A 15,491-nucleotide genomic window follows, 5' to 3' on the forward strand; every position below is an offset into this window, starting at 1 on the left:
ACGGCGTTGCCGGTTTGTGCTTGAATTCTAGAAATCCAAATTGAAATCCAAAGAAGAGAGAAACCTCCCCGACTTATTGAACTCGATGACATCGTTGCGTATAGACAAAATAGAGGAAGGGATTGAATTAAGAGATATGGATAATAAATTAGAAAATCTTAACACAAAAGTTCCTCAAATTCAAAGAATGCTATCTCGTTGTTAAATATGTGATCATAGATAGTTACTAATTCGTAGAGTTTTTAATTTTTCCATATGTAAGAAAGTTCGAAACATTTTCGATAGATGGCGTTAGCTACGCCGTTTGCATTAATACTTCAGTTAACACTATTTAAGCCTCTTACTCTCAACCAAATATCAGTAACTCTTCAAATAAGGGGTGGGGTAGATTTCAATTTTTTCTTAAAAATTAAAACAAACCTCATTTTTCAACACATAAGATCCTCAAATTCATTGTATCTTGTTAGAAAGGATAGTTTGTTTAAATTTAAACGAAAGAGAAAAAAACTTCGTATCCTTAAATGAGATTGAAGATAAATGTCAGTTTGAACAAAACTGAAAAGGAAGAAGTTTCGAGAAATTATAAAGCGAAAGAAGGTTCTGATGAGTGTCAATTTGAATTCTAAAAAAAATGGAAATTCTAAAGAAGACTTGGAAGAAAAAACGCAACGCAACGCAACGCAACGCCAATACTTAAAGATAATCAACAATAAAGTTTATCAAACATCACAAGGAAAATTATGCTTGCGTATATAAACAGACGATGAATACGGAGAAAGAAAAATGACATGAGGTAACAGAAAAATCAGTAGTAGAGTTAAAGCAGGAAATGAAAAGATGCAGCATGTCCGAAATTAAATATTATTATTAGAATACAAGTCGTTTACAGAGTAGAAGACACTTTCCAGTAGATATGCCCTCAAATTATTACGAAATGCGGGAAGAGATGATATCGATTTGTTTTCATTTGGCAAGTGATTGTGCATTTTTTTCAATTGTAAAATATTGAGCCCTTAACTAATTCTGAACGTGTAGTAGGTAGGTAAAAGTCGTGATCCGCGTTCCTAAGTGGATAAGAGTGCAACGGTCTTCCTGAAATTGGAGAAGCGTGCTTACACATTGGGCAAAGTCAGAATTTTTAATCTTTTGAAGAATTCCCTGTAGTGAGCCCTGCTGATTAGTCAGAGAAGATTAGAATCGCACCACGATTTGAACAAAGGAGAAAAAACATACAAAGATTATACTTGGAATGTCGTTAAAGTGTTAAAAAGTTAGGTCACAGCTGGGTTAATTATAGACTAGAATAATAGACTTTGTTGAACACTAAAATGATGAGGATTTCACATTTTTTACTGTTGGAAAAATTGTTTTTCTGTTTTTTTACAAGTTATATCATAGATGACATTATTATAACCATAGTGGAATGGAATTCTAATACTCATCAATAATGCAGTATATTTTGAGAAATTGGAATTTTCCTATTTGCAAGATTAATCATTCGAGAGCCTGGTCTGATTAAAAATCTACTTTTATGAAAAACTGATGTGATGTCGGAAATTTCCTTTTCTAGCGAATATGTTCCAAAACAAAAAAACCTATGAATAAAACCGTGAAATACATTACATTGGAATTTGCAAATTTCACTTCAACGAAAGTTGACAGTTTAGTGGGATGTATCGGTACCTTTCAATCAAATTTGAAACATTTTCTGGTATTTTTAATCCTCAATAATCCCAAATATATGACGATTACGTGAATACAGTCAATCAAATGTGTATATAAGTAATCTTCAGCGCGAAAAAAACCTGATGGATCTAAATTTGCTATAAAAAATATCTTTTATGAGGTGGGGCTATGAAATCCTCAGCCGGAAATTAATTTGTGAAAAATAACTATTTTTCTCACTATTATTAATTCGACACATATTTTCACTGCTCAACGCTTATTTGCGTTCTATTTGTTTCAATTATATGCTTAATTTACACATTTGGTTGCGTTGCAACAGTCCGTTGCAAGGCAACAAATATAATGATTAGAAGTTTTGAGGACAACTTTCTGAACAGGTGGCTTCTAACACATCAGAGCTCTTCTGGAAAACAACATCATCCAGCTCGAAAGGAATCAATTTAAGCTAAGCTTGGGTTGATTCCTTGCTTGTAGTACTGCAAAGGTTCTCAAGATATTATTCATAAATCAGGATGCTATGAAAAGGAAATTCTACTTCACGAGTTCAAGGAGACATCCTGAGAAGAAAGTCAAAATAACACATTGAAATTAAGAAAACATAAGTTATGAATTGTTCTACATAGAGCCGGTATGTATTACTGAGCTCCAAGATAAATCAGAATTCAATTCTCAAGTTTCATATCTTTCTGTGAAAAGTAGACTTGAACATCGTCCTTTTCGATAAACGTATTAAAAAATCTTTTTTTATATTTGCTTCTAACACTCCTGTATATACCACCAACACGAAATGTGAGTTTAGTATTATACCTAATTCGAAATAATTTCACTGACAACTCTTTGAATTATTTCAAAATGATATGCAGGATGTTTCTGATTTAACTTAGTTATGATAAGAGTTCATAGTTAATTGTCTTCAATTGAATCAGTTAATTTACCAAATTTACTGTTTGATGCACACGTGCCAAGAAAATAAAAGACACGAGAAATAATTCACTTAATTCCCATTTAATCTATAATTTTTTCAATTCTATTTATTCTCAACTATATACGATCAAAAGCTGAAAAAATAACTAGTCGATATTAAAATTTATATATACAAAATTTGATAATTTTTTAACGAGGGTTTATGGGTTATTCTCCTTTCCTATGGAACTTATTTTCCTTGGTAAATAAAGAAAGACTGGTCAAGTATTATTACACTGGGTAACAAAAAATTATCTTCTGCAAATCCATGAAATTAATTCAACTGATTTTATGAGGACACTGGAAAAAGTTCATTATTTATATTTACATAGATTTAATTCACGTGAGCAGAAAATACTTAACATGGACAAACAAACAGATTCAATGTTTTAATAAAATAATTCGATTGATCATCCTATTTTCCAGATCCTCCATACCAAAGAAATAAGTCGAAAGTATCATGATTCTAATATCTTCGTTAGCAAATAACAAATCATTGTGTTTTAATGTTACTGGCATTAGAGAACGAAATCTAATTTAATTAATAATATAATTGCCTCATTGATGATCAAATTTCGAACATACACATCACACAATCATCCCCGTAGCACAGACACCTATATTAGAGTAACCTCAAACCAGTACTTGTTGTTTATAAGGAACTATTAGAAAAATATCTTAACTCAACAGCCTCGTCCTCGTAGTTCGAGAAAATCTCAATGGATTGCTGAAGAAATCATTCGAATGATAATCATTTTTACAAGTTACAAAATTAGATGTATAACCATCAGGTGTCATGGAGCAGTTCAATTCCATTCATCATTTCAAGAAAATGGGGTTTGTAAATAGATAGGAGGGTGAAGATTTCTACTGGTTACTTCGAAATCGGTGTTTGGATGTTTGTCGGCTGACCATCGATTTTTCGGTTGAAGTTAGCGTCGGTAGAAGCTTAACATAACTTGTGTCGTAAATTATTCAGAAAGGCACTATACCCAAATTATTTTGCTCAAACATAGTGTGTTTTCTAGGAGATTTGCTTTAAAAATGATTATTTTCTTATATTCTGTGTATAAAATCCAAAACTCGTATGAATATGAGAGACGCTTTTTTTGTTTTCATGTAAGATTTTTTTTGGCTCAAATGGGTTGTTATATGTGTTGAGCATCAAAGGTGATGGCAATTTTGATGACGTAACTTCTTAGTTGGTATATAATGTTTCGCTAAGACAGCAATTGTCCCATTTTTACCCAGAGATGATTAACAATAAGACGGTAGTTTAATCCAATGATTTTCTTTAACAAGAAATATTATAAACATTTAGAACTCGGGAAAAAACATACTTTTTACTATTGAAACTAAAATTAACGAATGTCAGTTCAAGCAAAATTGATTTCTTAGGAAAAATGAGAATTTTTCCTCTTTGTCTGACCATAATTTCTCTCTGGAGGTTAAGTCAGTCTAATGTCATTTTTGGAAATGTGAGATGTATCAGGAACTTTTTCACTTTATCTGCGGTAAAGGACAACAGTTCTCCAATTGTTCTAATTTCTACAAGAGGATAATCTCCCACCTCTGGATTCCGTTTTAGCGCCTCAAAATTAATTGGGTCTACTTCAATCTCAATATTATTTTCTGGAAAACCAACCAATTACGACTCTTCGTCTCCATCATCGCTCTCATTAATTTTTTGTTTCAGTACGTTGTTTTTCTTGTTACTGCATTGGTATCATGGTTTTTTGGGTTTTTTTTCTTGCTTTGGCTTTAGAAAATCTGACACTTCTGATAAGATGAATTGACCAGATACAGACGCATCTTCTAAGTTTATTTCATCACGTTGTGGATTTGATTTAATTACTTTCAATTTCAATCAGAAATATACCTCTCAGTTACGAAACTTTGTATAAAATCTATTTCCCTTAATAATAATCTATCAAAATGAAAAATTTCACATTTTCTGAAAGCTGATGTAACATAATTTTTTTGAAAGCAACCACTTTTTCCTGGATGATGCAATAACCAATTATCTACTTGATAAGCTAATTTGAAAGGCTTGAAGACACTGACGTCCAAATGTTGTAATTTGTTTGTTGAGTAAGGCGGAAATGTCACTATTAAGACGCCGTTTTCTTTTGCGAAATTTACGCATAACATAAGTGGTTCTAATGATTATCATATAAAAGTAAATCAGGATTATCCTTGGAGCTGCAAGTATGATGGATTAAATTCTTCATTACTCTAATAAATAAATTTGAATCCATCCTTCAAGATGTTGTCGCGAGACCTAGAGTTTCAGCTTATGCTCCAGAGATTATGAGTCCTTCATAGGGTACTGGTGGAAATACCATAGAAGGCATTAGATACTTTCAAAATATAATAAAACAATTTGTTACCAACACTCCTTTTTCATTTCAGGTGACCTCACTAGCTTTTTATGCCAAAATTTTTGTTGATTTACGAACCGTCACTGACGCAGTCTTATCCAAATTATATATTCGGTGAATTTTTTATCGACTTATTACTTTATACGAATTATCAAAAAATTTATTGACATTGTGTCGATTGAAGGATGAAATTTGTGCAATTTGTACAGCCTTCTGCAGTTCTTAATGGTCTATAACTTGATTCGTGCGCTTTTTTCTCAAAATTTGAACGTTTATTTAAGAAAAACATGTACATAGTATTCAAAGTATTGCTTATCTGAAACTATGACCTTTTCCCATTTTTTTGGCAATTTGTGAATCCTATCCCAAAATAACTGCGCCGGCTTGGAAGTCAAGAATGAATCAAGCCAATTTTTGATATCTTGCTCTTGATGTGAACCGTTTTCCAGTAAGGGCGCTCTGCATCGACCGGAACAAATGGTAGTCTGGGCTATACAGCGGGAGGGATAAAACTTCACATCCACTGTTTTCCAAATAGTTCTTAACCGGAATAGCAACGTGGGACCGAGCGTTGTCATGATGGAAAATTATCGCATCGTGTCTGGTCGCATATTCTGGGCGTTTTTCGGCTACTGGCTTCTTCAAACGGATTGATTGTGTTCGGTAGCGTTCTCCATTGATGGTTGCCAAAGTTTGTCAACCTATTCTTCTTTTGCCATAGATATAACCTCCCGACCTTTTATTACAGCCTTTGCTCTACAAAATTCGTCGATTGGCTTTTTTTGGAGGATATCTAGGCATTTTTAAGCCTTTTGTACAACAAAATGACTCATTAAAAGTAAATATTGCCTGGAATTACCACTTTCATAAAGAAGTGTCTCATTGTTAGAACCCAACCTAACCTCAATTTTATTCAGTGTCCTCAAATATCACCAACACTACTCCAAAGACTCTGCTTTAGTCTAATGGCACGATAGTTATTTAACTTCAACCCTAACGTTCATAAAACGTCCATTAATAAAGTGTGAATATTTACTTTCGATGGGAAATGTTACCACTTCATTATTATCTACTCGTAAACTGACTGCATTTGAAAGTAAAATTCTGACAAGGTGGATTGTTATTACCAACATGTACATGTAGTGCCAACTGTTAAATATTAAAATAACTATAATATGGTGTGCGCCTCAATGTAAACTATGTCTTCTCGTAAGTGTTTCTAGAGTCGTATTCAAATTGACGTATTCGAATTTGCTAGTGTAGAGTGAATTCATAATATTTGAGGATACGGTACTTCTGTGGTGTATGGTAATGTGGAAGGAAAACGCTGTATTTCATACGCCGACTCCTGTTACTATCCCAGGCTTCTCAATTTTGAGAATGCCATAGAATTTTGATATTTACGGGTTGGTAAAAGATAATTTATACTTAAGTGTACTAGTTACAATATTCTTGACTATTATTTTCACACTTGTGATCATTGTATTGGATCTTTTGAGATCTTTCGTTCACCATCGTCAGGTATAACAAAATTTAAAACCTTTTTCAACATGTCTTTCTTTTTTTATCGAAAGTTTGGGAAGAAAGATCTTTAAATGTTGACGATTTATCGATGAAAAAATCTTCTGGTCATATCCAGATAATGATTTGGATTTCTTCTTAATATTAGCATTGGAGACAGCTGCATCATTAGTAAACAGTTTCCATACTAATCTGTAAGCAAATAATGTATTCAAATATATCACAAGCCGATATTTGATAAGTATAGAACCCTATTTTCCATATCAATATACGATTGATGTCAAAATTTGTCGTCCGTATATCTGGAGTAATTTTCGAACATTCCCATTACAAAACGTTAACTGAACATAGCCGAATTGTTACCTGATTCGAGACATGATTTCAATGTATTCATGGTCATCATCATCGTCAATTAATTCTCTCCAACTCGAATATGGTGCAATGAAATTACACCCACTTTGAACGGACCTTATTGGAACTCCCTCTGCTAATAACTCAAATGGTTATTGAACTTGGTGAGATCTATTTGGGCTCTATTATATACCGTTGAAGCGAACTTAACTATGCCTATTCACTTCGAATTTAGAATCATTTGCTTACCATTAGAATCGTGGTATATACCCCGTACTTTCAAATAACTGTGTATTATAATAAATGTAATGGAAAAATTGTGTTTTGAGATGATTTACTTTGAGTTTATAAATGTTTTGGTGAAAAATCAGTTCAAAAAATTGTCTCCACCTATTTCGATCTTTATCAAAATACTGGATACCATTTTTTTGATGGGGGAAATCTTGATGAAGATCTAGGAAGTAGTCCCTAGTTGCGAATTTACCCAGGGGTGTTGCATCTCCTTCTGGATAAACCTGAAGGGTCACTCCGCCTCTCTGAGGCTACCTAAACACTTACCAGCTAGAACCCTTATACTTCTAACCGTTTTCAACCCATGGATCATGCCTGGCCGTGAAGGCGATACTTCATTCGCCATGGGTTTAATAATTACTGATTTTTTTCTTTACTGTATAATTGCATAATTTTTTCGTCCTTACTCGTTTATTTTTCCATGTTTTTTCATTATTATTCCTTTTTTTACGCATTTTATTCTCTTTTTTCCTTTTTTCTCTTTAATACAATGAGTCTTGCCTGCTTCGTCTCTTTCGTACCCACGATACGAACAGCTCTCGTTCTCTCTTTTACTTGAACGTTCGAGGTAACTCCAAACCCCGTGGAACGTGAGGAACTGTATAACATAGTATAAGTCGTTCTGAGTCGTTCTGAATCTACAGTTCCCTCACATACTTTACCAAACATTCTTTGGACTTTCTCTGTCTCACTATACCACATTCACTACCATTTATGTATTATTTCCTTTTCCTTTCACTCTCTTTCACTTGGTACTATTTTGGTGACACCGATCTCAAATTTCACACACTATTATCCATTTCTGCTCTCTTCCAATACGATCGCTTCAGTCTTTTATCTTGCAATCTCAGACCAACGTTTTTCCCATCCACGTACATACTTTCTTGTTCATTGTTCATTAGTTAGTTAGTTAGTTAGTTCATTGAACCATCCGAATTTTCATTTTCCAGGTATATGAGCTGATCAAATGGTTTGGATTCTCATTCTGATCCTGAGTACTCCATCATACAATATGTTCCACAGGACTGGTCCTACGACGGAGCCTTGTGGAAAAAAGAGGTTGTGGAATGACGAATTCATCAACAAACTCAGATAGTTCTACATCAGAAGTTGTCTACGTAGAACAAATATCAGTTTTTTTATTAAGTATGGACACTATACTAGTTAGGGCTGTTTCAATTATTATCAATTTTTTTCATTTCAAATAATATTTTTTGGATATTCAACAAATAAATCATGAAATGAAATTTTTTTGTGGAGTTACCTGATTGTATCAACATTTTGGATTCAAACCCAATACAAAAATAGTAAATTATTCGCGGTAGCAAGTTTATATTCATTCTTTCAACTTACCTTCTGGGAGAATGTGATTGTTTTTCTCAAATTTTTCACCCAAACCGAGACAAAGCTTATACACGGACACTGCATCCAATTTGAAAGTTATTTCCCTCACGTGGATTTCATATTGACCGAAAAGCAAAGCAGTGACGTAACCTTTAGTATTACTAGTTCAGATAAAAAATATTTCCTCGTCCGTACAGTTTGACCATACTACAGCCACCACTTCATTTTTCCACCATAAAAAAATTATAACATGTGAATACGAGGGTTGCTATCTGAAAACTTAATTGGAAACCATCGTAATCATATTTTGAAAACACTAACACACTGAATACCCTTTTCGATGCCATTATATTAATACTCACAATTTCACTAGTCTATGAAGACGATGACGGGCTTATAGAAACAAAAAATATTGAAAAAACCGTAAATATTTACTTTCAAAGAAAGCGGTTCTTTTTGGGATTCTAAATTAGAGAATGTAATGGTCCAAGCTGTTTCCGATAAATCATTTTCCTCCAATCGGTCATAAAAGTCAGCTGAAAATACTCAATGATCAGATTGGATAAGCCAGAGCACATACAGTTGAGCACTACCATTTGATGACATGTTTTTTGATTGGCATCCCGAACGCTCATCGTATGTCAAACTATTTAGGCCTCGTTGACATCCAGCAACTAAAAATTCTACGGTGATTGATGATGGTGCAGAATATTTCTCATAAGGGTAAATGTACTGACTTTTGAAATCAAATTTATTTACAGCTCAATACTGAATTCTCTACGTTTTCAGAGAAAAAATTACTTATATAGCTTTCAAATAGAAAGTAAGCTTCTAATATGATTTATGATTGAAATCTATCAATGAACTTTTGCCATCTTCAGGATAAGATGCTCACATTTTGACATATTTATCTAATGTGTACCCCAGATAGTTTACCATTGTGTGGGGGGATATACGGCTTAACTTTTGTTGGTTCTAAGAATAGTAGAAGTATAATCCTGTAGCTTTTGTCGTAGGAAATGATCGGCCCTTTCTTTCAGTCCCCACGACAAGTTGTATAGCCTCCGGTGCTGAACCCTAACCAAAGAAGAGCCAGAGGCGGTAGAAGACAAGGCATCAAATTGCGACGCAAAATACGATGGGGTTATATCGAAATGACAGAGAGGAAGTGAAATGTCTTGTTTATCAAGTATCTGCACATTTTGAAACGGTTGTTGAATGCCTTATAGAGCAGGCTTCCTCAAACGTGTGTTTTGGTATTCACAGAAACCACAACAGCAGTTGAAAGTTACCTCGATGTATCTCTAGTTGGTATTTGCGTCAAGTAACTAAAACATTGACTCTCCGCCTCTATTTTCCCAATTTATTTCTAGCGTCGTTTGAGAAAAACTAATATTATTGAAGGAAATCAATTCAAGTTTGTCATTTCTATATCCTGCCTCCTTGAACAATCCCATCATGAACTCATTCGAAAGAGAAGAAACAAACCAATTTCCAATAACACAATACTTCCATACTCCTACGGAAGTGAGCTTCAGAGAATACCATTTCATCTACACCAACCCATTTGAACAGCAAGGAATGTTGAACACCTAGGATCTGTAGTAGTACTAGCAACCGAGATTAACACGTTCAAACTATCTCCACATAATAACGTACATACTGGAGTACTCTACTCCAAATTAGTAGAAGGAATTATTACAATAGAAAAGCTATAATCACAGACTCTATGAGCTCAGTCCATTCAACAACTTTATCCCAAACACCCAGTAGGTGTCTTCATTGAAACTCAAAAACACCTTATGCAGCAATCGCAAATGTATCAGTTATTTGAGTCCCTTCACACACCGGCATCCCAGGATATGGAGAAGCAGACCAATGTGACAAAGAAGCAACAGATATTAACGAAGCCAGTATTAACTATAAAAAGATAATCAAAACAGAAGTTTAGTGCGAGGGAGTGCAAGAGATATTACAATCTATGAAATCATACGTTCTACTAAGGAAAAATAGGGGCACTTCAATCAAGAAAATCTACCAATGTGTGAATCTTGTGATGATGTGAAACATTTATTGCTGAACTGGCAAAAGTACAGAAACTAACAACTTTCCAAACAATATATCTCTACATGTCGCTAATAACCTTTGTAGTTGAAACGACAATGAATTTAGGAAAAAAAATATACAATCAAAGTTTGTCATTTCTGTATACTGAAGATTGATAGTAAGATAAAACCGGCTAAATTTGTGATACGCCAATGAATTAAATGGGAAAGGCCTTTGTCTGGGTTAGCTCTAAATAAAATTACCGGACCCCAGCGAACGGACTTTACGGTTAGAAGATAAGGAATCTCCATATAAGCAGCAAACTTATTTCATAAAATATAAATGTATTCGATATTATTGCTTTCTTTGACGCAGTTCTGCATAGTTGAGTTCGTTCTTTGGAGAGCCCCGCGGTAGTTGCTGAAGTTTATAGAAAGTTTCCAAGATGATTTTAGTAGCAGTAAAGGGAAAAGGTTATTTCGTAGATGTGTGATACATTACATTCGATTTGAAAGGATTTCATAACTTTCTTTCCCCTCAGATTCATATATAAATACTCTTGAATTTTCTAGTGTTTTTAAATCAGTTAGTTTATTTTTATATAATTTTTGAAAGATTGATAAAAAAAATTGACGTTTCGATTCAACTTTTTTAAAATATGATATTGACAAAGCCATATATTAAATTTTGAATTCGTAGGTGGGCCAAATTGAAATTAAAAAAAATAAAGTGAATTATTATAACATTTTATTTATTAAATTATATAAGTATATAATAGACGGTTATGAAAAATCATATCAAAGTTAAAAAGATGGTAGGTAATTATGCTGAGCTCGAGATGCCTAACTTTTATAGTTTTTGACAATTATGGAACTCGACACAACAATTATGGAAATTGCACGCGCACACGCGCACCACACAAACAAATGCACAATACCTTCACAATCACTATTTTGTAGTACAATTGAAATCCTCCTGCAGCCATATCGCTTCGATTACACGACTCAACTGACTCACGTAGCGCCGACGCACGCGTTTTAAATGGTTAGGGAAGGTTCTAGTCTAGATTCGAAGCACGTTGAACATTCCATCGTTCTCGACAAAAATAATAGGATATTTCAGCTTGCTGCTAAGAGATGGCGATACTGTCTTTAGCTTGACTAGGCACGCTCTGCCCTTGAAATTACTTATAAACATCCGTAGACTTGAAAGTACGGGTAGTTAAAACATATTTAGAGGAATCGAATGAAGTCTAAAAGCTCTAAGAAACATGATTTTTCTTTCTGTGACAGATTGCGATCGCGAGCCTAAGGGCCGGAAGCGGGTCGTATCTTTGACATGACTGACCTTCATGATGAATATCAGAATAAGGATGAAATCAAAATAGAAATTTGTTCTAACGAGTGATTTTTTTACTGGTATCTTTTTTGCAACACTGGTTTTGACAGATCACGCGTGGATCGTGTCTTGTGTCATTATCAAACTTGTTAAATTTGGTCTATAATTTAATCTTGAATCGACTCACGAACGAAAACCGCCTGCAAATTCATGCTCGGTTAAGAGAGTGCTTCGCACAGCAAATTTCGAACCCAGTTTACACAGTGACCTTGTTTTTATTGTACAACTTTAATACTTTAATTAAATTGAAATTATTAGGTAAAGTATGAACCTTCTTCTCCTACAACGCCAAGAAAAGAAGTCGAACTATCGAAGATACAACAAAAGTATAAACACGAATGAAAATGCCAATTTGATTAACGATTGATCCTCTATGCGAACTTAATCCTTAATGCAAATGTTTTAACGTCTACTACGATCCCCGTCCCATTTCAGTTGGCCCACTTAGAAAAATTCGAAATTATTAAACTTTATTTCAAAATGCTAAAAAGTAGCTGTTAGTAAAATGATTTAAGCTTTCAGTTTCACGTCTAAAATAGGTTTTGGATGAATATTGTCAAATATTTTGAATCATATTTAATATGTTGGAAATAGATAAGTCTTGTTGATAATAATTTTTTATGCATATACAAGGATTCATTGTTTCCAAATTGTGTTCATAGTTTCATTAGGTCTAAAATACGGAAATATTAAAATAGGCTGTATAAGTCATATTTTCACAAAATTATTTTAAGTGACAGATAGATTTTTGAAGTAATAATGCTGGTATAATTTTTAAAATAGGTAGAGGAAAAGTTATTGATGAAAAACATTCGATTTATCATAAAAATGGTAAAAACAACTCAGAAATCGCGAAAGTTGTAAACATGTCAAAATACAGTGTTCGAAATATAGTTCGTTTGTATAAAGCAAATGGTTCGATTGTCCTTAAACTCCGGTACGTAAGAAAATCGAAATTGTCAGACAAAGATAAACGATTGTTAAAAAGAATTCAACAAAACAGATGTGCTAACTATGGTCAACTGAGTGTGAAAAATGCAGTGGGTAGTCGGGTTTCAAGATCAACATGTCACAGAGAGGCTGAAAAATTAGGATTTCGGACATACAAGGTGAATTTTATAATACCTTAGCTTAATGCATATTTTTCTAAATTTAAATTTTCTTTACATAAGCTAAGGAAAAGTCATTATTGACTCAAAACCAAAAGAAAAATAGACTTAAATGGGCCAAAGAGCATAAAAATTTGAATTTTGAACAGTGGAGCTGTATACATTGGAGTGATCAGTCCCGTTTTGAGGTTTGCGTGGGTTACGATCGAAGTAGAGTTTTTCTACAACAAAATGATGCTTTTCATCCAGATTGTTTGAAGCAGAAAGTGAAATTTCCGGCATCTGTGATGGTGTGGGGCTCGATATCTGCAAGAGTAGTGGGAAAACTGCATTTCATAAACGGAATTGTCAATACAGAAAAGTACCTGGATATTTTAGAAGAATCATTCAAGAGAAATAACTATAACCGCTGAGAAAGCCTTTATTTTTCAGTAACATGGAGTAACATGGCATAAGTCAAAATAGGCCTAAAAATGGTTTTCAGACAAAAATATTCCACTTTTAGAGTGGCACTTTGGCATGAAATGAAAAAGGAGTTGCGTGCAAATCCAGCTAGAACTGTCATGGAATTAAAAGAAAGACTACAAGAAATTTAGGATGATGATGTTAGGCAATGGTAACTTTTGAAAGTATGTTTAATATTTATTTAGTTTTTGTCTTTTTTGGTTTGTAATTATATCATATGTTAAGACTTGTAACTTCTGTAAAAATATCTAAAATATTTATAGTAAATATAAAGTGCTCAAAACGAAGCAGTTTGCCGGTTTTCAATAGCTGAAAAAGCAATAATTAGTAATTTTTTTCAATTGGGCCAACTGAAATTGGACGGGGCTCTTCTGAAAATTAATGTTTTTTAGTCATTTTTAGTGAATTTCAATCGACGCTAGCGTCTTACACAAAGTTCATCCACAACTTGCCCAGTCTTTATAAAAGAAAACTTTGTTTTAAACTTCTTCAAAACCCCAATTTTCATGTTATAAAACTAACGTGTTGACTGCGAGAAAAAATCTGATACTCACAGAATCTACTGATCTTACCTTCAGCTTCAAATGACTTTATCATTTTTACTGCGTTTTTCTTAAACAATTAGTAGTTTTTATCTCAATTTTTTATCCATGAAAATTCCATTTTACCAACAGAATTCCTAGATATTCTCATGCATGCAATTATTTCTGGTAAGTAATTTTAATCCTTTAGTAGAAATGTCTAGATTTTGGTTGTAAAAAAAGGAAATGACAAATAACACTCATTTGCAGCACATTACTATTATTCAAAGAGATCGTTCAAGTCAATTATCTTCATTTAAACTTAAACTATTTTCTTTTCCATTTTGAATTCTCTCCTGATCCCACAGATATCTCCTAACAGAAAAATTTCAAAGCAAAAGATAATAGAGCTTTAAAATATCGATTTTTGAGAAAATTCCGTCTTATCAACATAATTTTTAGATATTTTCATGCATGCAATTATTTCAAAGCAAAAGATAATAGAGCTTTAAAATATCGATTTTTGAGAAAATTCCGTCTTATCAACATAATTTTTAGATATTTTCATGCATGCAATTATTTCTGAAGGTCAGTAATTTTAATCCTTTAGTAGAGATGTCTAGATTTTGGTTGTAAAAAAAAAGAAATGACAAGAAACACTCATTTGCAGCACATTGCTATTATTCAAAGAGATCGTCCAAGTCAATTATCCTCATTTAAAAAAATTGCCAAGCAAAAGATTATAAAGCTTTAAAATGACAATTTTTGAGATTCCTAAACATACTGAAATAAGCGCTTGTAAAAGTCAAACTTGTGTAAATTTTTGGAATCCTGAAGAAGAGTTTTTCAAAGCTACACCAAAATCTGAAATGAGTTGGCAACGAATTGTTTCATTTTCAGTCGATTTTATATGGAATAATCCATTATCTAATCCATTACGTATACAGGGTGTTTCCGTTACCGTATTCAAGATAAAGCGCGTAAAATTATACACATTTTTCACGATTTTACCGCAACCTATGACAAAATTGTATTTAATTGTGATACGGATATGTCTTGGAAGGTGATACATCCATTGAATTTTTTTTTAAAGTCTGACTCTCATAGATGACGCTAGGTTACACGGTTCTTACCAAGTATTATTGAACATAATTGTTTCAATATTAGATTTATTATGCAAAATTTCAAATGAACTTCAACATCATTCAATTTTACACCAAAAATTAGTGAACCCTATGTGAATCGGGAAGTTTTTGTCGCGTGAATTAGACCCCATCTTTTAAAACGGATACTTTAAAAAAATAGAAATGAGTGCTTTGGTTTCTTGTAACGTTTCACAAAAATTTAGTCTAATCAGTGCAGGATCTTGTTTTTTAAAGTTAAATAATTATGAGCACTGAGCAATTGGAGGCCTT

This window comes from Diorhabda sublineata, chromosome 8, assembly GCF_026230105.1.
Source record: "Diorhabda sublineata isolate icDioSubl1.1 chromosome 8, icDioSubl1.1, whole genome shotgun sequence".
NCBI classification, from domain to species: Eukaryota; Metazoa; Arthropoda; class Insecta; order Coleoptera; family Chrysomelidae; genus Diorhabda; species Diorhabda sublineata.